Genomic DNA, 27,401 nt, shown 5'->3' on the forward strand with positions numbered 1-27,401 from the left:
GGGCAGATTTTCAAAGGGGCAAGTGCATAAGATATGTGCGTACACCCCCGAAAACCTACCCCAAGCTCCCTGTGTACGCACCGAGCCTATGTTGCATAGGCTGCCGGCGCGCGCAAAGCCCCGGGACACGCGTAAGTCCCGGAGCTTTGCTTAGGGGGCGTGTCAGGGGGTGTGGTGACGGCCTGGAGGCATTCTGTGGTCTTGGCTGAGGCCTCCGAAACTGCTCCCAGGCTGGGGACTGGTGCGCCACCAGCCGGACCATGTGCGCGAGTTACATCTGCCCAACTTTTAAAATAAAGGTAGGGGGCGATTTAGTTAGGGCTGAGGGGTGGGTTAGGGAGGGGAATGGAGGGAAAGGTGGGGGGGAACAAAACAAAAAATTCCCTCTGAGTCCGCTCTGGGAATGGGCAGCGGCCTCGGAGGGAACGGGCAGCGCGTGCAGGGCCCGGTGCGTGCAAGGTGCACAAATGTTCACCCCCTTACGTGCACTGATCCCGTATTTTAAAAGATACGTGCAGCTACGCGCATATCTATTAAAATCTGGCGTACTAAATTTTCCATAAAATTAGCATCCTGGTAGAAAAGCTTTGGAAAAGAGCCATGCTTTGCATTGTTCTCAGAATATGAAATAATTCACTTTGGATTGTACACCCTTAGGCATTGAATTCCACAAGACTGGGCCATTAAGCTCTTTTTTCATCTACCCATATTTCACAGGTAATTCTGGAGTTTAATCTTATTTTACATTAGCCATAATTTAGAGTGCTTTTTCTTGCTGACAATTTTCTACATTATGTGTGTTTGGCTTGAAATTTCTTCATATTTGTTTGTTGGCTTTATAGAATTTTAAGAATCTTTGCTAGTCTTATTTAGGTTACTATAATTATTAAAGGGGAAAAAAGGATCTATAAGTGGGGGTTTTTCTCTCCCACTCTGCCCTGCCCTGCCCTCACCCACCCTTAGAGTGTTTTCTTCTTAAATAATTCTTCTAAGGACTTAGGTTACATGACTAATATAAGACCCATGTCCAATCTAACAGCTTGTATATTAGTATTAGCATAATGTCTTTTATTCAGTGCTTATCTAACAACTTCTATGTTAGTCACTATTAGCATAATGTCTTTTATTCAGTGCTTATGTCCCAAGACCTACCATTTGGTGAATTAAAGGTTGTCCAATTTGCCTTCAGCTGTCTGCGATGAAAGAGGAATTGTCCAGGTTTAAAGAAAAACACCCCTACCTTGCAGCATCCTGAATATCTCCTCTAACTTCCACAGAGGATTCAGAAACCCTGGAATAAATGATATACAGTAACTTCTGGTGGAAAAAAACCTGTGAGACACCCAATTTTTCGAAATGTACTGCATCCTGGAAATCCACCCCTACTCCCACAGCAGAATCTGTCTTCCAGGATTCATAAACCCAGGAATAAATCAATTACAGTGGCAGAATTATACCTGTGATTAGGAGATATCCACGATCCCTGTAAAACTCCAGCAATAGAAAATGAAATGATGTATAAAAGGGATGAAGTTACCCAATGCAACCAGGATCCCTTTAACATTACCAAACAAATATTATAAAAGAAAGTTTCTTCTGCTGAGAAACATGGTCATCAAAGAAACCAATTTAGGAACTCATTTGGATGGAGTCATAACAGTTAAATGCCTTTCAGAATTCTCAGCTACAAAAATTGTAAACCAGGTAGTCATTGCAATTATAGAAGAAAGTAGGGACTCTGATATCATCCTTCTAGAGACCAAATGATCTTGCTAGGAAAGGTATCTATGCAGTATAGAAAGATTTCCAAAATCTAGGAAAGAAGATTAGACACAATGCAAAAGTTCTTGCATTTTCTGAAGTATTACGTGTCCATAGAAAGGGAAAAGACAGGCTTTGCAATATATATGTTACGCCCGTCGGTTGCTGATGGCTGTGACCACTTCTTCTCACCTCTTTCTCAATTCCCTGACTCCATGGGGTAGATTGGCAGCCTCCGCTAGCTACCTACAACCTGCCTACTGATTCCAGGCCTCCCGGGTCGGCACGGATGCCGCTGACCACAGTCTTGCTGTTGCGTCCATCGGTCACGGCTGCGACCACTCTGCTTCACTTCTTTTTTGCCTTTCTCCTCCTCCATTGGCAAGATGGCTGCCTCCGGTGCCAAGTGCTGAAACACTCGGTGTCTCCAACTCAGCATGGGCATCCCCGTCCACCATGCTCCTTCCTGTGGCCTCCTAGGGTGCGCGTGCGCACGCTGCCTACGCTTATCTACACATCATGGTGGGAACCTCAGGGGCATCCCCACCGCATGACGTCAATACCTCCGGGTATTTAAGTCTCCGCTCTGCTCCTAACGAACGATTTAGCAAAGACTTTGCTTAGCTGCTCTGACCATTCTAAGCTGCTTGCTTAGACCTTCTGCTCCGGAAGAAGCTCTGGGCACCCACTCCTCAGGGGCCTCTCACTTCCATCTTCCCTTCAGGGTTTTCTACCACTAACTAGACAACCACTCCTCGGGGGTCTCTCTTTTCTTACAGGATCATCTGTGCCTCTAGGTACTCGCTCATCGAGGGTCTATCCTGTGCAGAGTGTCCTGCATCACAGACCTCGGGTCCCACCTTCACCATCTACCAGGAGGATTCCTGCACTACTTTTCAGTATCTCTATGATCCAGCTCTCCATTTCCACCCACCAGGTTTGGCTTATCCCACTCTGTGGAACACCACCAACCTTGTACATCTGGGTGAGTCTGCTCCATCTGAGGCTGTTTGAACATATTGGCACCTTGCTAGACTTCAGTGCCATCCATTCTTGCACTATTACCATCTATCTACAGTAGTACCATAAAGCTTTCCATCACCAGTGTCTGCTCTCTGAGTCTAGCCTATTGCTGTGATTCCCCATGGGGCCCTTCCCCTTTGGAGGAGTCATCACCACAGCGACTAAGAGTCCACACTATGCCACAAACCAAACAGATTGCTAATTCCATGGACTCAGCTCAGCTTGCGGCCTTACAGGCCATTCCTGGCCTAGCCCAGCAGATCACTGAGCAACAGAAGTCTCTGGAAAGCCTAGCTACTGCCTTCAGTCAGTTGCATGCTCAACTGAATACTTCAACAACTCTAGTGAAAGAATCGCTGTCTCCAGTGGTGACCATCAAGACCACTGTTCCTTTATCCACTCCTACCCGCTTCATGGGAGAAGCAAAAATGTGTACAGGGTTTATTAATCAATGCAGTATGCATTTCTCTTTACAGCCCAACCTCTTTTCCACAGAAGCATCCAAGACCACCTACATCCTATCTTTTCTAGAAGGACGAGTCTTGGCTTGGGCTTCACCATTATGGGAATGTGAAGATCCTATCCTGAATGACCTACCAGGATTTCTAAAACTTTTCAAATCTGTCTCTGATGACCCTGCTTGCCAGACCATTGCTGGATCTGCTTTGCTTAATCTTCAGCAAGTTAATAAACCGCTCACAGACTATGTGAACGAGTTCAAGACTTTAGCATCTGAACTAAATTGGGACACTGGATGTCTACATGGTATCTTCATGGAGGGCCTTAGCTCTCGCTTAAAGGATGAATGGCTCGTGAATTGCCTGATACCGTTGAGTCTTTGATGGAACTGTCTGGGAGAATTGACCACCGTATTCATGACCAAACTCAGGAGGCTAAGAGTCTTCATAAGACCACTGCGGGGGTTAACCATCCTAAACCTGTGCCTATTGCTTCAAGCATACCGTCAGCTCCCTTAGAAGAGGAAGAGCCTATGCAATTAGGCTGAAGCCTTTAACTTCCAAGGAGAGATGCTTTCGTAAATGCATGGGGTTATGCATGTACTGTGGCCAGTCAGGTCATGCTGTCCAAACATGTCCCATCTGTCCAGGAAACTGAAAGGTCTAGGATCTGCAGGAGGACTTCTCCTAGGCCTCACCTCTCCTACTCCTCCATTATCACTACCAGTCTCTCTGCTCTGTGGAGGTCTTGAATTTCAGACTCTCGCTCTCATTGACTCCGGGGCCGGAGGTAATTTTATCTTGAAGTGCTTAGTAGAACATCTACGGATTCCTACCACACCTATAGCAAAACCATTGCTATTATCCTCTATCCATGGGGAACCACTTCCTGGAGAAGTTTCCTTAAGTATCCAGGCCATTGGCCTGCACACTGGAGCTCTACACTCTGAATCCATACCATTTCTCGTACTGGAGAAAGCCATGCACCCAGTGGTGCATGGACTGTCTTGGCTACAAGATCATATGTCACAATTTAATTGGGCCACATTGGAATTGTCCCAGTGGGGGCCTGACTATCATGGTCAGTGCCTCGCGGAAGTTTCACCGCTCATCTGCATGCCCACTACACCATCATTACCTGGCTTACTTCCTCAATACGCCTCTTTCCAGGACATTTTCTCAAAACAAGCAGCAGATATACTTCCACCGCACAGGGTTTTTGACTGCACTATAAATCTGAAACCCAATTCGGAACATCCCAAAGGAAGAGTTTACCCTCTTTCTGTAGCTGAGACTAAGGCCATGTCTGCCTACATACAAGATAATCTTCAGAAAGGGTTCATCATACCCTCCAAGTCCCCTGCTGGTGCAGCTTCTTTTTTGTAGGGAAAAAGGATGGCACCTTATGCCCCTGCATCGACTACAGGGGTCTGAATGAGATTACCATCAAGGACCGGTATATCCTGCCCTTAATTTCTGAATTGTTTGACAGGCTCCAAGGAGTCAAGATATTCTCCAAACTGGACCTTAAAGGAGCTTACAACTTGGTGCATATTCGCAAAGGAGATGAATGGAAGACTGCTTTTAACACTCACGATGGACACTTCGAATATCTCGTCATGCTCTTTGGTTTGAGTAACGCACCTGTGTCTTTCAAAATATGATGAATGACTTCTTACGGGACTTACTGTATCAATACATAGTAGTATATCTCGATGATATACTGATCTTTTCCCAAGATCTTCAAACTCATCAAGAGGATGTCAAGAAAGTCCTAAGATGCTTGTGTGAGTACCACCTGTACGCAAAGCTTGAAAAGTGCAAATTCCACAAGGAGTCTGTACCCTTCCTGGGTTAAATTGTTTCTTAGAACGGGTTCAGATGGACCCCAAGAAATTAGAAAGTATCCGGGATTGGCCCCAACCTACAGGCCTAAAGGCACTACAACGCTTCTTAGGATTCATCAATTACTATTGTTCCTTTATCAAAAACTAAACATAATTTACAGTCCCTCTAACCAAGAAGGGAGCCAATCCCTCTATCTGGTCTCCAGAAGCCATATCAGCCTTTCTGATGCTTAAAGAGGCTTTTCAAAAGAAGCTGTGCCTCCATCATCCTGACCCACATCACCCGTTCATCGTCGAGGTTGACGCATCAGACGTTGGTGTGGGAGCAGTTTTAAACCAGTATAGTGAATCTAATATGTTACATCCTTGCTCCTTCTTCTCAAGGTGGTTCTCACCTGCCGAAAGAAATTATGGAATTGGAGACAAAGAATTACTTGAAATCAAGCTGGCCTTTGAGGAGTGGCGTCCTTGGCTGGAAGGCGCACAACACCAAATAGTAGTGTACACCGATCACAAGAATTTGGAGTACCTCAAACATGCTTAATGACTCAATCACCGTCAAGCCAGATGGTCTCTGTTTTTTAACAGATTTGACTTCCTTTTAAAATACCGACCGGGAGAGAAGAACACTTGGGCTGATGCCTTGTGATCCTTCTCCCCTCAGGATGTGCCAGATGAACCCTGTCACATCATTGACCCCGGGAGAGTGGTTCTTGCAACCACTCATGTGGTGCCCATTGGGAAAATGGTTGTGGCCAGAAATCAAAGGAAGAAGCTGTTGAAGTGGGTGCATGATTCCCGTCTGGCCGGCTATCTGGGACAGAGTCATACTTTGGCTATGCTACAGCGGTACTATTGGTAGCCAACCATGAAAAAAGACATACAAGCGTATGTGGGTTCCTGTGCTGTTTGCGCCAAGCAAAAACCACCAGTCGGACTTCCTTGGGATCTGTTACAACCTCTACCAGCGCCATATGAACCCTGGACACATATATCAACTGACTTTGTGGTAGACTTGCCACCATCCAACGGAAACACCATTTGGGTCACAGTTGACGGCTTCTCCAAAATGGCACATTTTGTAGCATTACCAGGATTACCTTCCACTGTGGAGTTAGCGAAACTCTTTATCAGGCACATCTTTCACCTTTATGGGATACCTAAGCATATTCTATCTGACAGAGGAGTACAATTCACTACTACATTTTGGAGAGCTTTATGTAAAAAATTTGACATCGCATTAGAATTATCCTCTGCTTACCACCCTCAGTCTAATGGACAGACTGAAAGAATGAACAGAACGCTGAAACAATTTCTGCGATCTTATGTCAACTCAAGGCAGAATGACTGGGCTGAACTATTGCCGTGGGCTGAATTTGCCATAAACTCACATCCTGCTACTTCTACGGGGTCATCCCCCTTCCAACTCATCTATGGACGACAACTGCTTCTTCCTCTGTCTATTCCAATATCAGTGGCTTCGCCTGCTACCCAGGCTACTTCAGCAGAGTTATCCCAACTTGGAAGCAAATGAAGGAGTTACTCCTTAAAGCAGGACAGAAAGCAAAGAAGATCTATGATGCCCATCATTGAGAGGCACCACAATTTCAGCTTGGAGAAAAAGTCTGGTTGAGTACCAAGTAGGGATGTGAATCATTTTTCTGATGATTGAAAATATCATACGATATTTTCAATCTTGTCAAAAAGCGGGGGGTCCCCGAAAGCGATAGAGAAACCCCATAAAATTTTTGTGGGGTTCTCATCATTTTGGGGGGGGGGCAGGAAGAAAGGGCACACAAAAACAACTCCCAATCCCACCTCGACCCTTTAAATCTAATTCTTTAGAATCCCCCACCCTCCTGACCCCCCAAAAACTTTCTTAAAGTACCTGGTGGTCCAGCGGGGGTCCCAGGAGTGATCTCCTGCTCTCAGGCTGTCAGCTGCCACTAATCAAAATGGCACTGATGGCCCTTTGCCCTTACCATGTGACAGGGGCTATCAGTGCCATTGGCCGGCCCCTGTCACATGGTAGGAGCAATGGATGGCCCGCGCCATTTTTAACAATTCCGGAACCAATTCACATCCCAATAGGGATGCACATTTGTTTTCAACGAATGTACAATCCACAATGCATAAGTCTCTATTTGTTGTATTCGTGGGTTCGCGAAACACATGGCGATCCCCCATGAATAAAACATATCATATTAGTTTCATTCTTTTGGTTTGCAGTGATTTCTTAGCAGCTGTTTGAAATAGGAGAAGGCCATGTGGGAGTATCCATAAGAAAAACCAGCCATTTCCTTTGAGTTATTAGTGACCTCACAGCCCTGTCATAGAGTGGGTCAGGCAGGTTGGCAAGGAGATGAGAATGCAATCTATCAAAGTTAAGCATTTTTCTAATGCATCCAATCGCGCTCTCACTCAGTGCTCTGTGACGCTATTCCAGATGACGCTGCACTATTTACACCTTAAGCATGCGGCGTGCCATGCTCTTTCTTTGCAGGGGTGGTCCGGGGAGGTGGTCTGGGGATGGTGGGAAAATGTACCATTTAGCCCTACTCTCTGTTTTCTATCTTTTAACCAGATGGCAATCCACAATAGGACATTGCAACTTTTCTAAATTCCTAAGAATTCTCTCATGAGGGACTTCTTAGGAATTTGTTGAATGCTTTCTGGAAATCCAGATATACTATATCAACTGCTCACCTTTATGCACATGTTTATTTATGCCTTCAAAATAATGTAGTAAATTTGTGAGGCAAGACTTCCCTTGGCTAAATCCATGTTGGCTTTGTCCTATTAAACTATGCATATCTATATGTTCAGCAATTTTGTTCTTTTTGATAGTTTCTACAATTTTGCCTGCCATAGATGTTAGACTCACTGGTCTGTAATTTTCTGGATCACGGCTTGATCCCTTTTTTAAAATTGGTATTATATTGGCAACCTTCCAGTCTCAGGTACCATAGATGATGCTATTGATAGTATGCAAATTTCCAGTCACAGGTCTGAAAATTCATTTCTCAGTTCATTCAGTGCTTTGGGATGTATACCATCTGGCCCATCTTCCTCAGTGATTACTGAAGCAAATAATTGATTTAGTTTCTCTGATACAGCTTTGTCATCCCTAAGTGCTCCATTTACCCCTTGATCTTCTTATAGTCCAACTGACTCTATTGCTGGCATTTTACCTTGAATGTACCTAAAAATATTTTTATTATGTTTTTGCTTCCATGGCAAGCTTCTTTTCAAATTCTCACTTTGACTTCTTTATCAATGCTTAAGAACATAACATAAGATTATAAGAACATAAGATATGCCATACTGGGTTAGACAAAGGGACCATCAAGCCCAGTATCCTGTGTCCAACAGTGGCCAACCAAGTCACAAGTACTTGGCAAGTACCAAAACATTAAGAGGTAGATCTTCAAAACATATGCGCGCGCGTACTTTTGTTCGCGCCATCGGCGCGTAGCCGCGCGTATCTTATAAAATCCGGGGTCGGCGCGCACAAGGCTGTGCAAAATCGGCAGCCTGTGTGCGCCTAGCCGCGCAGCCTGCCTCCGTTCCCTCCGAGGCCGCTCCGAATCGGAGCGGCCTCGGAGGGAACTTTCCTTCCGCATCCCCCCACCTTCCCCTCCCTTCTCCTATCTACCTCACCCCCCAGCCCAACCTAAATCCCCCCCCTTACCTTTGTTGGGCAAGTTACGCCTGCTTGAAGCAGGCGTAACTTGTGCGTGCCGCCCTGGCATCCCCCGGCACAGGCCGCAGTGCCGGGGGACTCGGGACCGCCCTCCCGGCCTGCCCCCGAAACATTGTCATGCCCCCGGATCCACCCCAGACCGCCCCCTGCCCTGGACACGCCCCAGACATGCCCCCGGACATGCCCCCTCCCCACCCCTTTATGAAGCCCCGGGACTTACGCGCGTCCCGGGGCTTTGCGCGCTCCGACAGCCTATGCAAAATAGGCGCGCCGGCGCGCGAGTGCCCTGCGTGCGTAAATCCAGGAGGATTTACGCGCGCAGGGGTTTTAAAATCTACCCCTAAATGAATAGATCCCAAGCTACTAATTATTATTGATTAATAGCAGTTTATGGACTTCAGCACTCTAAACTTATCCAAACCTTTTTTATATCCAGCTACACTAACTGGCCATAACAACTAGAAATGTGAGTCAGCTGAACCAACGGTTCGGCCTTCATTATCGGCCCGCTGTGGGAAATTTTGTTTCCCGCGGTTCGAGAATGATTTTTTTTTTGCTGTCCCGAATCGAAAAAAAAAACAAAAAAAACCACCCCAACCTTAAGATTTAATTAATTATAATCCCCCACTCTCCTGACCCCCCAAAAACTTGCCTAAAGTCCCTGGTGGTCCAACGGGGATCCCGGGAGCGATCTCCCCCTCTCGGGCCATCGGCTGCCAGTAAACAAAATGACGCCGTGGCCCTTTGCCCTTACCATGTGACAGGGGCTATCGGTGCCATTGTCTGGCCTCTGTCACATGGTAGGAGCAATGGACAGTTAGTGTCATTTAAAAAAGTGGCACGGGCCATCCATTGCTCCTACCATGTGACAGGGGCTGACCAATGGCACCGATAGCCCCTGTCACATGGTAAGGGCGCTGGGCCATCGGCGCCATTTTGATTAGTGGCAGCCGATGGCCCGAGAGAGGGAGATTGCTCCCGGGACCTCCGCTGGACCACCAGGGACTTTAGGCAAGTTTTGGAGGAGTCAGGAGGGTGGGGGATTGTAATTAATTAAATCTGAAGGGTTGGGGTGAGTTTGTTTTGGTTTTTTTAATGTGCCCTTTCTCCCCCCCCCAAAAAAATGATAAGAAAACCACACAAAATTTGTGGGTTTTCCTATTGTTTTGGGGACCCCCCCAAAACACGATGAAATAGGAAATATCGTCTGTATTTCCTATTTTGGCGCAAACAAATGCACATCCCTAATAACAACATCCTCTGGCTATGCATTTCAGAGCTTAATTATGCATAGAGTGAAAAAGAATTTTCTATGATTTGTTTAAAATAAACGTCTTGCTAATTTCATGGAGTGCCCCTAGTCCTTGTATTATCTGACAGACAGGTCTATCCAGTACCGAGCGGTAGGAAGAGCTGCGTTAGTGCCCGGCGCACCCGCGGTTGCCGCATGCACAGTGCAGCTCACCTACCGCTCGATCCTGTACAATAATTTTATGCAAATGTAAACCGCGTCTAAGAAGGGTCCGTGAAGCGTTAGGCCCGCGCAACCCATTTACTGGATAGAGCGCCTATACAGTATCCTGGGTGCGCGGGCCTAACGCTTCACGCCACGCTGGTATCTGTCATTTCAAATGTCATTTGAAATGACAGATACCAGGAAGTCAGGACTGCCAGTCCACCCCTCCCCTCCTCCCAAAGCAGGGTGGAAAAAGCAGCCTTGCTCCGGGAGGAGGGGAGAAGGGACTGGCAGTATGAAGCGGCGAAGCGACTTACTTTTTGCAACCCCCCTCCGACATCGGATGACCTCTCCTGCCTCCAGCTGCTCGCGAAGATGGACGCCCATCGGACGCCCATGCAGCCCCGATCGGACCTCTCCTGCCTCCCGCTGCGCGACTTACTTTTTTGGCAGCCGTCCGGCCATCGGGAAGAACGTATCGTGGCTCCCCCTGCCTCCTGGGGAAGATGGATGCCAGCACGGGGGAAGGCGGCCCCTGTGCATGCAATTGGCCGCTCAAGACGTGACATCACATGCCGTGACGCCAAATGTCGTGACGTCACGTCTTGAGCGGCCAATTGCATGCACAGGGGCCGCTTTCCCCCCGTGCTGGCATCCATCTTCCCCAGGAGGCAGGGGAGCCACGATACGTTCTTCCCGATGGCCGGACGGCTGCCAAAAAAGTAAGTCGCGCAGCGGGAGGCAGGAGAGGTCCGAGATGTAGTGGAGAGGTGATTTTTTTCTTCTTTTTAAATAAATGAAACCTCTTAGATTTGTGATGGATGAATCTGCCCTTTGGATAAGAGGCAGGCCTTTTAATGTAATATGGCTGGCACTCTCCTCTCTTATTTCTCATGGGGATGCTGTAGTGACTTTGTTAACTTTAAAGCATCCATCTGAACGTAAAACTTCAGAAACCTGAATTGCATTTGTTGTCCTTTTCTATGACTTCCAGGTCATTGCTATCAGTTTATTGGCTACAATACTTTTAAGCTCAGTTACATTTACTGCAAAGCAAGGATCGGGGCTGCAAAAAGTAAGTTGCTTCGCCGCTTCACACTTACTTTTTGCAGGCGTCCATCTTCACGAGCAGCTGGAGGCAGGAGAGGTCGTCCGATGTCCGGAAGGGGGTGCAAAAAGTAAGTCGCTTCGCCGCTTCACACTGTCAGTGTCTCTTCTTCCCTCCTCCCAAAGCAGGGCGCGAAAAGCCCTTTTTATTCTCTATAACCATTTCTATGATTTTTCCTGGCACTGAAGTCAGTCTCACCAGTTTATAGTTTCCTGGATCTCCCCGGAGCCCTTTTTAAATATTGGGATTACATTAGCGACTCTCCAGTCTTCAGCTACAATGGACGATATTAATGATAGGTTACAAATTTTTACTAATAGGTATGACATTTCATTTTTAGTTCTTTCAGAAGCTCTGGGGTGTTATAACATCTGGTCCAGGTAATTTAGTTCTTCAGTTTGTCAATCTGGCCTACTACATCTTCAAGATTCACCATAATTTGGTTCACTTATTCTGAATCATCACCCTTGAAAACTGTCTCTGGAATGGGTATCTCCCCTTCATCCTATTCAGTAAACACTGAAGCAAAGAATTTCTTTAGTATTTCCGCGATGGCCTTATCTTCTCTAAGTGCCCCTTTAATCCCTCAATCAACTAACAGTCCAACTGACTCCCTCACAGGCTTTCTGCATTGGATATATTTAAAACAGTTTTTATTATGAGCTTTTGCCTCTATGGCCAACTTCTTTTCAAATTCTCTCTTAGCCTCTCTTATCAATGTCTTACTTTTAACTTTCCAATGCTTAAGCTACATCCTATTTTCCTCTGATGGATCCTTCTTTCTATTTTTAATAAAGATCTTTTCACTAAAATAGACTTTTTCACCTCATTTTTTAACTATGCTGGCAATTGTTTGTGCTTCCTTCCATCTTTCTTAATGTGTGGAATACATCTGGATTATGCTTCAAATAGTGGGCCGGATTTTAAAAGGGTTACGCGCATAAGGTACGCCGTAACCCTTTTAAAAACCCCCTGCGCACCGAGCCTATATTGCATAGGCTTCCGGCGCGCGTAAAGCCCTGGGATGCGCGTAAGTCCCGGGGCTTTCTTGGGGTGGGCGTGTCGGGGGCGTGACGTGGTCGGCGCGTCATCCGGGGCGGATGCCGTGGGCGAGGTTTTGGTCCGGGGGCATGGCCTCGGCCTCCGGACCAACCCCTGGACCCAAACACGGCGCGCAGCAGCCGGCCCAGTGTGTGCAAAGTTACGCCTGCTTCGAGCAGGCGTAACTTCTGCAACAGAGGTAGGAGGGGGGTTTAGATAGGGCCGGGGGCGGTGGGTTAGGTAGGGGAAGGGAGGGGAAGGTGGGGGGAGGCGGAGCGAACGGGCAGCGTGCGCAGGGCTCGGAGCACGCAAGTTGCACAAAATATGCACCCCCTTGCGCGCGCCGACCCCGGATTTTATAAGATACGCATGGCTACGCGCGTATCTTATAAAATCCAGCGTACTTTGTTCGCGCCTGGTGCACGAACAAAAGTACGCGCGCGCGCTGTTTCTTAAAATGTACCCCAGTATTTTTAAACAATGTCCAGGCTGTTGCACACACTCTTTACCTTAGCCACTGTACTTTTCAGTTTTTTTAAACTATTTTCCTCATTTTTCAAAGATTTCCTTTTGAAACTTTGTGCTAGAGCCATGGATTTACTTATTGTACTCCTTCCTGTCATTAATTCAAATGTGATCACATTATGATCACTATTGCCAGTGCTTATGCTGTTCCTGTTTTCTTCTTTCTGATCCCTTTTCCATTTCTTGAAAGCTGTTCTTCTAGATAGTATAGGCTATCTCACTTCACCTTTCAGTCATGATGGTAGGGGTTTAGCCTTTTTCCACCTTTTCTAATGCATGGTATACATCCGTTCTGGATGTATACCATGCAGATGGTGTTTTTAAACAGCATCCATGCCCTGAGGTACACTCTTAACTTTTGCAGTTTCTCCTTTCAGTTTTTCCAGAACCATTTTCCTCAATTTATCATAGTTACCTTTTTGAAAGTTAAATGCTGTTGTAGTAGATTACTTTTATGTGCATCCTCCAGTTATTAAGTCCAATCTGATAATGTTGTGATCACTATTGCCAAGTGGCTCCAACACTGTTACCTCTCACAGTAAATCCTTTGTTTTCCGAAGGATTAGGTCTAAAATAGTTTTCCCTTTTGTTGGTTCTTGTACCAACTGCTCTTTGAAGCAGTCCTTTATTTCATCTAGGAACTCTACTTCTCTAGAATGCTCTGATGTAACATTCACCCAGTCAATACTGGGGTAATTGAAATTTCCTATTATTTCCTATTATTATTATGTGCTACTGATTTTGTTAGCTTTCCTAATTTCTTTTAGTATTTCATTGTCTCTTGGTTCATTCTGGCCAGGTGGATGATAATATAATCCCATTGCTATTTTATTCCCTTTTTCACTTAGAATCTCTATCCATAAAGATTCAACATTGCATTTTGTTTTCTGCAGAACTTTTATTCTGTTTGACTCAATGCTCTCTAACATATATTGCCACCCCTCCACCAACTTGATCCATCCTTTTATTTCAATATAATTTGAACACTAGTATCACAGGATCCTATTGGTTATCCTCCTTCTACTAGGTCTCTGAAATTCCAATTATATCTACCTTTTCATCCAGTGCTATATTTATGTCTATAAATCATTTGTATATAGATATTTCAAAGTATGTTTCTTCTTTGTATTAACAACCTGCTCATCAATTGACAGGGATAATTTGGAGTTTTTCTGCACTTTACTTAAAGGCACTTGATCCCCTTTGGCATTTATTGCAACCTCTCTACTGGGATACCTTATTTTCACTGTTTTCTTAGTATCCTTCAAAGATATATTCTTTGTGAAGGATTCTTTGTGAAGGATATATTTTTTCACAAAGATTATCCTTCACAAATTATCTTTCACAAATATATCCTTCACAAAGATTCTTTGTGAAGGATATATTCTTTGTGAAGGATTCACACTCACAAAGATATATTCTTTGTGAGTGTGAATCCTTTTTACCACATTTCCTCTTGCTGTTGAAGCTTAGAGCGATGTTGGAGTCACAGTAAGCATGTGTATGTTTATTTAATAAGGGTATTGTCTCCAGGCAGTAGCCATCATTCTGGCGAGTCACCCACTCTTCATTGGCGGCCTCTTGACTTTATGGATCCACAGTGTTTATCCCACGCAAGGGGCGTGGGATAAACACTGTGGATCCATAAAGTCAAGAGGCCGCCAATGAAGAGTGGGTGACTCGCCAGAATGATGGCTACTGCCTGGAGACAATACCCTTATTAAATAAACATACACATGCTTACTGTGACTCCAACATCGCTCTAAGCTTCAACAGCAAGAGGAAATGTGGTAAAAAGGATTCACACTCACAAAGAGGGGAGTAGCTGGCTTGTTACGGCGGTTACTACCCCAAATCAAATAAGCCTGTTACTTCACTTTCAATGCATATACAGCATAGTTCTCTGCTTCAACGGCAGGGGAGAAGAAAAACTGATACTTCACACATCCAGCAGAGCTCTCTGCTTCAACGGCAGGGGAGAAGAAAAGAGGGTTCACACTCACAAAGCGGGGAGTAGCTGGCTTGTTACGGCGGTTACTACCCCAAACCAAATGTGCCTGATACTTCACTTTCGATGCATATCCAGCATGGCTCTCTGCTTCAACAGCATGGGAGAAGAAAAACAACCAATAAGGGCTGTATAACATAGTCTGGGTAAAACAAATAAGCATGGGTGTAGCTTGCTTATTGCGGCGGCTACTACCCCTAACTAATCAAGCTAGATATTTCACTTGGATGCAGCTCCATCACTGCTCTCTACATTAAAGGTGGGGGTGGAAGGGAAATAGAACCAAGAGCTAAGAGAAACAGATAAGTATGAGAGAAAAAAATGTGTGAAGCTTACTGGGCAGACTGGATGGGCCATTTGGTCTTCTTCTGCCGTCATTTCTATGTTTCTATGTTTCTATGTTTCTATATATCATTATGAACCATACACTTCAGCGCGACTCTCGGCTTTCCTCCATCATCTAGTTTAAAAGCTGCTCTATCTCCTTTTTATAGGTTAGTGCCAGCAGTCTGGTTCCACTCTGGTTAAGTTGGAGCTCATCCTTTTGGAAAAGATGCTCCCTTCACCAAAATGAAACCCAGTTCCTAACAATTTTAAAATCCTCTTCCTTGCACCATTGTCTCATCTATACATTGAGACTTTGGAGCTCTGCCTGCCCCTGGGGTCTTGTACGTGGAATGGGGAGCATTTCTGAGAATGCTATCCTGAAAGTTCTGGATTTCAGCTTTCTACCTAAAACCCTAAATTTGGCTTCCAGAACTTCTCTTCTGCACTTCCCCATGTCATTGGTATCCATGACATCCAGATCCTCCACATCACTATCTAAAATCCTATCTGTGTGATGCATGAAATGTGCCACTTTCACACCAGGCTGGCAAGTTACCAAGTGATCCTCACATCCACCAGTCACCTAGTTATCAACTTCCTAAACATTGAATCACCAACTATAACAGCTGACTTAACCTTTCCCTCCTGGGCACATACCCTGGAGACCTATCCTCAGTGCACATGGATACTACATCATCTTGAGGGCAGGTCCTAGCTACAGGATTGCTTCCTGCCTTATCAAGCTGATGCTGACCATCCAAGTGACCATTCTCCTTCAAATCAGTATAGGGGCTTCCAGATTGTAGGTGGGACTTCTCTACTATGTCCCTGAAGGTTTCCTCTATATACCTCTCTGTCTATCTTAGCTTTTCCAAGTCTGCCACTCTTGCCTACAGACTCATTCTCTGAGGGCTTGGAGCTCTTTGCACAGTGCACACATACAACTTTTTGCCAGCTGTGAGATAATCTTACATGTGGCACTCGGTGCAAAGGACTGGAAAGCCTCCCTCTCACTGCTGGATTATGTCTTACATCATTATTTTGTTAATTTGTAATAGATTCAATATTTCTAAAGGAGAAGAGATGTAACGCTAACCTAGAGTACTTTTAGTCATGGATTTATTGTATATGTGTCTGGCACTGACTCTCAAATACTACATAAATCTACCTATATCTTCCTAGTTACACAACTTATTAACTCTTGTTTTGAATTAGATTCCTTATGTATAAAATCTGCAAAACATTACTCCTGCAAAACACAATTACCAGGTAAAATCAAAATATGGAACATAAAATAAAAACAGATAACATATGATAAACAGATAAGGTATAGCAAGGTAAATGGAGAGAGTATAGTAAGGTGTGTGCACTGTTATATGCAAGCCTCCAGTCCTCTTCTGCTGCAAGTGGTGCAGGGCCTCTGAATCTAGGGCTTAAGAGTTCAAAGCCTGGAAATCGTGCTGTGACCTCTGAACTCCTTTCCTGTGGGCTGCTGGGTAGATTATGCAGATGAACCTTCCATTCCTCTTCTGCTGCAATTGATGCAGTTCCTCAGGAAGCTGGAGTTGTGGAGTTCAAAGCCTGGATCATTCACTGTAACATCTGGAGTCCTCTCCTGAGGGCTGCTGGGTGTAATATGCAGATGAGCCTTCTGGTCCTTTTCTGGTGGGTTGCTGGATCTGAGGCAGCATGGATTCACCAAGGCAAGGTCCTGTCAGACAAATCTGATTGGATTGTTTTGATTCTGTGACTAAAAAACTGGATTAAGGAAAAGTGCTTGATGTGATTTGCTTGGATTTCAGCAAAGCTTTTGATATTATCTCACATAAGAGGCTTATAAATGATATGAGAAGCTTGGAAGTCAGCACCAAGGGTGGTGGAGTGGATTACAAACTGGTTGACTGACAGGAGACAGCATGTAATGGTAAATTGAATCAACATTGAAGAGAGAACCAAGTTAAATGGGGTGCCACAAAGATCAATTTTGGAACCGGTTCTGATTAATATCTTTATTAGCAACATTATGGAAGGGATAAATGGTAACGTTTGTCTATTTGTTCTTGATACTAAGATCTGCAATAGATTGTACATGCCTGAAGGAGTAGAGAAAATGATTAATGATTTAAGAAAAGTTGAAGAGTAGTAGAATATTTGGCAGCTTGGATTCAATGCCAATAACTGCAGAGTCCTACATCTGTAATGCAGTAATCCAAAAGAACTGTATGGGACTGGGGCGTGGGTGCAAAAGACTAATGTGAATGAACCGGGAGGGGGACCTTGGGGTAATAGTGTCTGGTAATCTGAAGGCAGAGAAGCAATGTGATGAGGTGATAGGTAAGGCAAGAAAGATGCTTGGCTGCACAGAGAATGGAATAACCAATTAGAAAAAGGAGGTGATAATGCCTTGAACAAGTCCTTGGTGAGGCCTCACCTGGGGTACCATGGTAAGTTCTGGAGACCGTATCTCAAAAAAGATAGACAGGATGGAGGCAGTCCAGAGAAGGGTGACTAAAATGCTGTGGGGTTTGTATCAGAAGATTGAAGGATCTAAATATCTATACCCTGGAAGAGAGGAGGCGGAGGGAAGATATAATTCAGACCTTCAGATAGCTGAAAGGTATAATGATGCATGAACTTCAAATCTCTTCAGTTGGAAAGGAAACCATAGAACTAGAGTTCATGAAATGAACCAACATCAGGAAATATTTCTTCATGGAACGGTTGGTGGATGCCTGGAATGCCCTCCCAAAAGAGGTGGTAATGACAAAAACAGTAATAAATTCAAATGAGCATTGCAGATCCTAGAAGATAGATGTTGGAAATAAAGAAAAGGGTGCAAGAGGTAACCTGAATGGAGCAGCATTTACTAACCTTAACCAAAGGCATGGGGGTAACCTGTATGGAGCATCAGTTAAAACCCTTAACAACAGGCCTGGGGGTAACCTGTATGGAATGGTTGTTACAATCATAACCAGCTTGCTGGGGAGACTGGATGGACTATTTAGTCTTTATCTGCCATCATTTACTAACAGGCCGATGCAGTACAAATCACGGGAGAGCGGGCGAGTGCCCATTCTCCCGGCACGCACACAGGCCACTCTCCTGTGCGTGCAATTCAGTAAATTAATTTATTTAAATTAGGACCTGCGGTAAAAAGAGGCGCTAGGCACACTAGCGCGTCCCTAGCGCCTCTTTTTTGACAGGAGCGGCGGCTGTCAGCGGGTTTGACAGCAGACGCTCAATTTTGACGGCGTCAGTTCTCAAACCCGCTGACAGCCACGGGCTCGGAAACCGGACGCCGGCAAAACAGAGCAATCGGTTTTCAAACTGTGAGCCACAGGCCGATTTCAATTTTTTTTTTTTTAACTTTTGGGACCTCCGACTTAATATCGCCATGATATTAAGTCGGAGGGTGCACAGAAAAGCAGTTTTTACTGCTTTTCTGTGCACTTTCCTGGCACCAAGAGAAATTAACACCTACCTTTTCTTCTCTTTTTCCTCTTTAACCTAGTATTCTATTCTTTAAATACCAAAATTGAAAGAAAATAACTGCCCTTCCCAAAATCTACAGTAGTGTATGTCCATGATGGCAATGTTGAACTGTTTGCTATATAGTTTAAAATAAAAAAGAAAAATAATAATCTCTATTCTAGATTGAAGGACAGTGAAGTTCAGTGTTTGGGAACATATGCTCTTTTTTCAATATTTGTTTCTATACTTTTCCTAAGAAGGAGTCCTGAAAAAATGTCAATTATTTTATTATTATTTTTTTCTCTGTTTCTTAGTATTCTCTAAAACAGACTGCACATATATAAGACTCAGATAAGGGATTCCTCGCATTTTCTTGGGAAAATCTATTCTTCTCAGGACCCTAGAATCAAACTATAACATACTAGGGATGTGCAGTAGGGCTGATTTCAAATTTATTTTTTTAACTTTTTTTTAACTTTTGGGACCTCCGACTTAATATCGCCATGATATTAAGTCGGAGGGTACACAGAAAAGCAGTTTTTACTGCTTTTCTGTGCACTTTCCTGGTGCCAAGAGAAATTAACGCCTACCTTTGGGTAGGCGCTAATTTCTGAAAGTAAAATGGGCGGCTTGGCTGCACATTTTACATTCTGAATCGCGCGGGCATAACTAATAGAGCCATCGACATGCATTTGCATGTTGCGGGTGCTATTAGTTTCGGGAAGATTGGATGCCCGTTTTCAGAGCGCTATTACACCTTACTGAATAAGGGGTAAAGCTAGCACGTCGAAAATGTGCGTCCAAATGCGGGTTAACAGTGCGCTCTGCCGGAGCGCACTGTACTGTATCAGCCCGTAAGTTACTATTTTACCATGTAATCTACTTTTGCTCAAGCTCTGAATTTAAGGACCCTTAGAGAAATAACAGCATTAAATTCATTTTAATGCTTTTTTTATGCATTTATACTGACAGTATTATTTAATTTAAAAATTATGATGACTTAACATTGTGCAGGCTGCTACAGCTGTACTGTACAGTTTGCTCTAAATTAAATCCCAGTCCTACTTTTCGTATTCGGCTCACCACATTCATTTCTCTGATCTTTTTCTTAACCTGAACTTAAATAAATCAATAGTTTGGAGAAATGTTTCCCAGCCCTGTCCTGGAGACATATCTAATGGGTCTGCTTTTCACAATATCCATAAGGAATATGTATGAGATAAGTTTCCATACTTTGGAGACCCAATGCATGCAAATATATCTAATACATTTTAATTTTGAATAGCCAAAAAAATAAAAAAAACCAGACCACTTAGATGTGCCTCCATAACTTGATTAGAAAACACTATTTTAGATTAACAATGCAGGAGTCCAGGACATTGAGCAATTAAAGAGAACGTGATATATGGAAAGCAGAAGCTATGGAATGCAGGAATCCATTTGCACCTGCCAGATGGCATATTTTAAATCCTAGGCCACTTAGATACTATGCCCTGAAGTTTAGCATACAATTTTATAAGCATTGCTCATGCTAAAAGACCCATATAAGCAAGTATGTTGGCCACATGTGAGCAGTGCACATTTTATAAACTGCAAATTATTAGGGGTGTGCATTTGTTTTGAACTTAAATGGAAAACGCAACTTATTTTTTTTTTTTTAACTTAAAAAAATGATGAGGCGTAAACGATCGGATTTCCAACTTATTCAACATAGCTATGTTGAAGACGTTGGAAATCGCGATTGTTGATCTAAATATAAATTTAAACCCCTCACCCTCCTTAATCCCCCCCCCCCAAGACTTACCAAAACTCCCCAAGCTGGCCAAAAGTTCCGTGAGGGTCCGGGAGCGGATGCATGGGGAATCATGTGACGCCGACGTCACGTGGTCCATCGCGGTTCCCCTCCTGGACCCCTCGTTGGACCCAAACGGCACTTTTGGCCAGCTTGGAGGGGCCTCCTGACCCCCCCAAGCTGGCCAAAAGTTCCTTTTGGGCCCAACGAGGGGTCCCGGAGCGAACCCGAGGGGAATCACGTGACGCCGCGTCACGCCGATGTCACGCCGACGTCACGTGATTCCCCTCGGGTTCGCTCCCGGAACCCTCGTTGGGCCCAAAAGGAACTTTCGGCCAGCTTGGGGTGGGCCTCCTGACCCCCCAAGCTGGCCAAAAGTGCCTTTTGAGCCCAATGAGGGGTCCCGGAGCGAACCCGAGGGGAATCACGTGACGCCGCGTCACTCCGACGTCACGCCGACGTCACGTGATTCCCCTCGGGTTCGCTCCCGGAACCCTCGTTGGGCCCAAAAGGCACTTTTGGCCAGCTTGGGGGGGGGTCAGGAGGCCCCCCCAAGCTGGCCAAAAGTTCCTTTTGAGCCCAACGAGGGGTCCCGGAGTGAACCCGAGGGGAATCACGTGACGTCGGCGTGACGCGGCGTCACGTGATTCCCCTCGGGTTCGCTCCCGGACCCCTCGTTGGGCCCAAAAGGCACTTTTGGCCAGCTTGGGGGGATCAGGAGGCCCCCCCAGCTGGCCAAAAGTGCCTTTTGGGCCCAACGAGGGGTCCGGGAGCAAACCCGAGGGGAATCACGTGACGCCGCGTCACTCCGACGTGACGCCGACGTCACATGCTCCTTGCAAAGGAGTTCAGGAATGGCGTCCTGACCCCGCTGGACCACCAGGGAGTTTTGGTAAGTCTTGGGGGGGGGGGGGGGGGGCGGGATTAAGGCGGGTGAGGGGTTTTAAATTTTTATTTGCACATATGGACATAGACTCAACTTATGGAATTCTCCATATGTCCATATTGACCGCAAATGGGACCCCCTTTCGACTTATGGACTTATGAACTTAAACTTTTGGTCTGCACATCCCTACAAATTATGCTCTTATATTTGCATGCAAATGCTCTTATATTTGCATGCAAATTTTAAACTCTCCTCCACTATTAACAGAGTCTTTTCTCTTGCCGGCCCCACCATATGGAACTCACTGCCCCATGATATTCGCATAGAGACCTATACCCCCACTTTCAAAAAGAAACTTAAAACCTGGCTCTTTCAGCAAGCCTACTCCATCTCACCCCCTATTACATAAAACCCCCCTATGAATGTTATACTGATATCTTGGTATGAACGCCTTTATGTCTGCTGATTTTGTACTTTGCACTATCATGTATATAGTTATAGTTATATTCCATAGCATCTACCCATTGATGCCTGTTATATGTAAGGGCTCCTCCCAAAAATTATTTATATGTTGCCCAGTTCATCATATTATATTATGTTATCTGTTATATGTACGGGCACTGCCCAATGGTTTGTTGTTCACTGTGAACCGATACGATGTGCGAACGGATATCGGTATAAAAGAAATGTTAAATAAATAAATAAATAAATAAATAAAATGCATGAGCCAAGAGAAAGGGGTGGAGTTGGGGGGGTGTCAGAGGTATTCCAAAGTGGCACCAACAGTTATGCATGTAAATTCGTATTTTAAATCTGGTGGCTGCAGCACCCAGCAGCCTGTTAGCCATGCATATTGACTAGAGATTTTAAGTGGTAAAACAATTCGGTTCGGGCTTCATTTTTTGTTCACCGCAAGAAATTTTGTTTTTCCCACGGTTTGGGCTTTTTTTTTTCTGGGGGACCCTGATTTTCGGGTTAGTGCGTGCTAACATTTTAAAGTTAGAGTGCACTAACTCCCGTTAATGCACAATAACCCGAAAACCAAATTTTTCCGAAAAAATTGCTTTTGTTTTATGATTCTCCCAAACCAGGACAATTTCATTGAAATTGTCTAATTCATGAAAAATGAATGTGCATCCCTAATATTTACTTCAGCTCTTGAGAAGGTGTAGACCTAGAATGACTGGTGAACTAATTGGTAAATCTGGGAATATTTTCACGCGAGAATGTTTTAAAATCCACTTACTTGCACACATTAAAACTGGCAAAGCCCTAAGGAAAATAGGCAAAGTATGTTTGCTCAACTAATGACCGAAAATTTGGGACACACATTTGTATGCTACAAATATTTTAAATGTTAATCATGGAACCATATGCATGATTTAAAATGTCAGAGTATATATGCAGAAACATTTTAGGCTTTAAATAAATACTGCCATATAGTTTCCTTCATATGCTGAGTACTGTGTATTTGCTACGGCCAAAAATTTACCATTTATTCAAACATATTAACTCATTTGCTCATGCTTTTTAAAAGGACTCAGACAGTTACGAGGAGGCATTGCGAGCTCAAGGTGTAGGCGATGTGGATGCTGGAGCAGAAAGAGATTTTCACTAGTGGAGAAGAAGACACACAAGAGATGGAGAGAGAGAGGAGGATTGCCAGCTGCCCAGTTTTGGACTGGATAGCCAGGTTTTTAAACATGCTCTGCAGCATCCTTTCAAAAGTGCTGAATAGACATGAGGTCAATATTGAAATGCTACTTTGCCCGATAAGAAGGAGTTATCCAGTTAAGTGGTGGCCACTAGAATTTGGCTATGTTCAGCAGCCATCACCTGGCCAGATAAGTCACTTATCCAGCTAACAGGCCGATAGAGTACAGTGCGCTCCGGTGAAGCACACTGTTAACCCACATTTGGACGCGTGTTTTCGATGCGCTAGCTTTACCCCTTACTCAGTAAGGGGTAATAGTGCGTCAAAAATGCACATCCAACCCCCCCCCCCCTCCACCGAAACTAATAGTGCCCGCAACATGCAAATGCATGTTGATGGCCCTATTAGTTATTCCCGCGCGATACAGAAAGTAAAATGTGCAGCCAAGCCACACATTTTACTTTCAGAAATTGACTCCTGCCCAAAGGCTGGCATTAATTTCTAGGGATGTGCAGAGGGACACCATAGGTTGCATTCGAGATTCGGATTCGTCGGGGGGGGGGGCGGATACATTGCATTCGGCCGTATGGCACCCTGATGCATTAATGTGTCCATTTCGATTTGTTCCCCCACTAAAATAACTTCTCCTGGCTGTCTGAACCAATCCGTTTCACACAATCAACCCGCCCCACCAGAGCAAACTACACTTATACTCTGCAAATCCTTCCCATCAAGAGGGCCCGACTAACCTCCACCAGGGCTCGTGCCTTCTCTATTGCAGGCCCAACCCAATGGAATGCACTCCCCTTAAACCTATGTCTGGAGTCATGCCCAACCAAATTCAGAAAAATGCTAAAAACCTGGCTCTTCCACCAAGCCTTCCCTGACTAAATCTGCAATTACACATCACTTTCCATCACTCACCTTTCTGCTGTGTAAATAATCATCTCCCTTCTCCTTCCTAAGCCTTGAAAATAGTTCTCTTTCCCCCTTCTTTTATACCCTTCCCCCTCTATCGTTCAGTTTTATTCCTCGGGCTCTCGGTTAGAGCTCTTCTAATTCTTGTTTGATATTTGTCCACTCCCCCATCCCTGTTTGATGTACTTTCCTCCTGCTGTTACACTGTAAACCGATATGATGTGTATTTTAATGTCGGTATAGAAAACTGTTAAATAAATAAATAAATAAATTAATTAATTAAATTAAATTAACTACAACCCCCCACCCTCCTGACCCCCCCAAGACTTACCAAAACTCCCTGGTGGTCCAGCGGGGGGTCCGGGAGCCATCCCCTGCACTCACACCCTCAGTACTGGTTTCAAAATGGCGCCGATAGCCTTTGTGTCACAGGGACTACTGGTGCCATTGGTCAGCCCCTGTCACATGGCCATCGGCGCCATCATGTACTCCTACCATGTGACAGGGACTGACCAATGGCACCGGTTGTCCCTGTGACATAGTATGGGCAAAGGCTATCGGCACCATTTTGATTACTGGCAGCCAATGGTCCGAGTGCAGGAGGTCACTTCCGGGCCCCCGCTGGACCACCAGGGACTTTTTTCAAGTCTTGGGGGACCCTCCTGACCCCCACAAGACTTGCCAAAAGTCCAGCGGGGGTCCGGGAGTGACCTCATGCACTCCGGCCACCCAATGCCAGTACTCAAAATGGTGCCGATTGCCATTTTGAATATTGGCAGGTGATCACCTTTGCCCTCACTATGTCACAGGGGCCGAACGTCGGTCCCTGTGACATAGTGAGGGCAAAGGTGATCAGCGCCATTTTGAGTACTGGCATTGGACGGCGAGAGTGCATGAGGTCACTCCCGGACCCCCACTGGACTTTTGGCAAGTCTTGTGGGGATAAGGAGGGTCCCCCAAGACTTGCCAAAAGTCCCTGGTGGTCCAGCGGGGGTCCGGGAGCGACCTCCTACACTCGGACCATCGGCTGCCAGTAATCAAAATGGCGCTGATAGCCTTTGCCCATACTATGTCACAGGGGCTACCAGTGCCATTGGTCAGCCCCTGTCACATGGTAGGAGCACAAGATGGCACCGATGGCCATGTGACAGGGGGCTGACCAATGGCACCGGTAGCCCCTGTGACATAGTTGGTCAAAGGCTATTGGCGCCATTTTGAAACCAGTACTGGGGGTGTGAGTGCAGGGGATGGCTCTAGGACCCCCCGCTGGACCACCAGGGTGTTTTGGTAAGTCTTGGAGAGGTCAGGAGTGTGGGGGGTTTGTTTAAATTGGTTTATTTAGGCGGCCGAATAATTCGGTGAAGATTTGTGTATTCATGGGGAATCGCGATACATTTCGCTTCCCCACGAATACAACGAATATGGGCACATCCATTGTGGATTGCCAATATGTAGGGGCCGAATGCACACCCCTATTATTTTCTGCCGGCGCCGGGGAAGTGCACAGAAAAGCAGTAAAAACTGCTTTTCTGTGCACTCTCCGACTTAATATCATGGCAATATTAAGTCGGAGGCCCCAAAAGTAAAAAAAAAGTAAAAAGTAAAAAAAAAAAAAGTAAAATGTGCCCGCAGCCCGCGGGTTGGAAGATGGACGATCAATTATGCTGGCGTCCATTTTCCGAACCCATGGCTGTCAGCGGGTTTGAGAACCGACGCCGGCAAAATTGAGCGTCGGCTGTCAAACCCGCTGACAGCCGCCGCCGCTCCTGTCAAAAAGGAGGTGCTAGGGACGCACTAGTGTCCCTAGCACCTCCTTTTACTGCGGGCCCTAATTTGCATAGGCCACCCTCCTGAATCGTGTGCCCAGGAGAGTGGCCTGTATGTGCGCCGGGAGAGCGGGCGCTCACCAGTTCTCCTGCGCGTTTTTCTGTATCAGCCTGTAAGTAAATAGCTGGATAGTCAAGGGGCAGGGAATGGGCAGATCCAGGAAGCATTACTTATCCACTTAAATACTGATATTCAGGCTTATCCAGTTAAGTTATTTGGATATGTTAGACCTATTATAGAGCAAGTCTGATATATCTGGATATAATTAATCTGGTTATGTATAAAATTATACACGGATATTCAGCAGTATATTCATGCTGCTGAATATCTCTTTAAAGTTAACTGGATAAGCCTTACCCAGTTAATTTAAATACAGGTTTAATTTTGAATACTGGTTTGTGCAGTTTGGTTAATGCAGGCAGATCCTCCTCTCCTCCACAGCTTCCTGGTTACAGCAAAGAGTTTGCTGTCTCCCTGCCCCCATCTTTTTTCCCATACTGTGATTGCACATCATGTAGAGAGGAGGTTGATCACTTTACAGCCCTTGGCTTCCAGTGACTCCACAGATCTCCATAGCTATGGTCCTATGAGAGGTTGATGTAATAAAGTGCGCCCAGCTTAGTGTACTGGTTAACAAGTGGTTGGACACATGTTTTGGATGCATGTCCATAACCCTTGATGCAATAAGGGAATCAAAACCTCCAAAACAAATGTCCAAACAAAATCATAGCTAATAGCACTCATTACATATAAATGCCATGCAAAACTATGTATGCAGCCAAGGCAGACTTTTTAAGTCATCAAATGTTATACCTGCCCTGGAGCAGGTGCAAAGTCTTTCCATATGCCAAGGGGTCTACTTAAAAACAAACAATACTGCTTTTCCATGGCTTCTTCTACCTAGGATCATCATGGTAGCTGGGGCTGTGGAGTTCAAAGCCTGGATCACTCACTGTGACCTCTGGAATCCTATCCTAAGGGATGCTGGGGTCAATATGCAGATGAGCCTTCCAGTCCTCCTCCACTGCAAAGGGTGCGAGGCTTCTGGATGCTGGGGCTATTATGTTGTTGAAAGCCTGGATTGCTGTCTGTGACCTCTGCAGATATATATGGGTATGCACACAACTGCTCCAATGCCCATATAGGATGTACACAGATTATAACATATATCTAAATATACCCAGGGATATGCACATGGTTTTAAGAAATGCATGAATGCATTGTTTCACTTATTCAGGTAAATTCCATGTTATCCAGATAAGTAGCGGTACTTATCAGGATAAGCTCTGAATTATCTGGCTAAATATTGGAAACATTGTAACTTAGCCTGATAAGTCTTAAGGATACTACTTAGCCAGCTGTCAGATAGCTGGATGTCTAAAAAGTGCTTCTTATCCAGCTAAATAATACAGCCATATAAGTAGTACTTTTTAGACTTATCCAGCTAAATATCAGCTTTGCTGCTACAAAGTAGGATACATAAAAACTTTTCCAGATAAGTGTTACTATTTAGACAGATAACTTGGAATTTATCTGGCTAAGTACATTAAAGCCATTACTTAGGTGGATAAGTCAGAATTTAGTTGGATAAGTGTG

This window comes from Rhinatrema bivittatum, chromosome 10, assembly GCF_901001135.1.
Source record: "Rhinatrema bivittatum chromosome 10, aRhiBiv1.1, whole genome shotgun sequence".
NCBI lineage: Eukaryota > Metazoa > Chordata > Amphibia > Gymnophiona > Rhinatrematidae > Rhinatrema > Rhinatrema bivittatum.